Genomic DNA, 955 nt, shown 5'->3' with positions numbered 1-955 from the left:
CCCACCTCCTTCCTCTCCTCCCGCCGAGATCTCGTTTGACCTCGCATGGAACAGGGGCCGCGGGGGGCTGCTTCTTCGGGCGCGGAGGCGGAGCTCGGCGGCCGACGCGTATGGTGGCGCGCGCTGGTCACTACTAGGAAAAGGCCTACTAATGGCGCACCTAATTTGGCCATTAATGGCGCATTAGTGGTGCGCCATTAGTGCCACGCCATTAGTATATTTTACTAATGGTGCACCACAGGTGCGCCATTAGTATCTGGTATACTAATGGCGCGCCTCAGATGCGTCATTAGTATATACAACAGTGCGCCATTAGTATGCCTCCCAGGGGGCCATGTATACCTAGGTGCTTTGGCATACTAATGGCGCACAACAACAAGATGCGCCATTAGTAATTTCGGCATACTAATGGCGCACTGTTTAATGATGCGCCATTAGTATCCTTTGGCATACTAATGGCGCACTGTGATGTGATGCGCCATTAGTATGAATATTAGGTTTTTTTATTTTTAAATTTTTTGTTTTTTTGCACAGGTTACAAAATGTATAATTGGACAAAATATAGACAGCACACATCAACAACAGATTCATCGAATACAATAGAAGATTAGTCTCTGAATACAATTCATCATATTAGTCTCCGAATACAATTCATCATATTAGTCTCCGAATTGAAAAGACCGAACAAAGATAGAACATTATATTACAAGTCTCGAGACCGCGAGTAGCGAGTTTGTCTTCACATTACAAGTCGATATCGATCATCTAAACTACCATCACATAGAAGAGAGTTGCAGTCATCACGATGAGCATCATCACGATGAAACTCGTCTTCATCCGGTTCCTCCAGCGCTCCTTCCCCTCTCCCGCTAGATAGCGGGCGTATCTAGATTCGGCCTCGGCCCTAGTGGTGTACCCTTTGTAATTGTTACCGCTGAATCGGTGAACCTGTCTC

The sequence above is a fragment of the Triticum dicoccoides genome, chromosome 5A (assembly GCF_002162155.2).
Source record: "Triticum dicoccoides isolate Atlit2015 ecotype Zavitan chromosome 5A, WEW_v2.0, whole genome shotgun sequence".
Taxonomy (NCBI): Eukaryota; Viridiplantae; Streptophyta; class Magnoliopsida; order Poales; family Poaceae; genus Triticum; species Triticum dicoccoides.
This window is presented reverse-complemented; position numbering follows the sequence as displayed.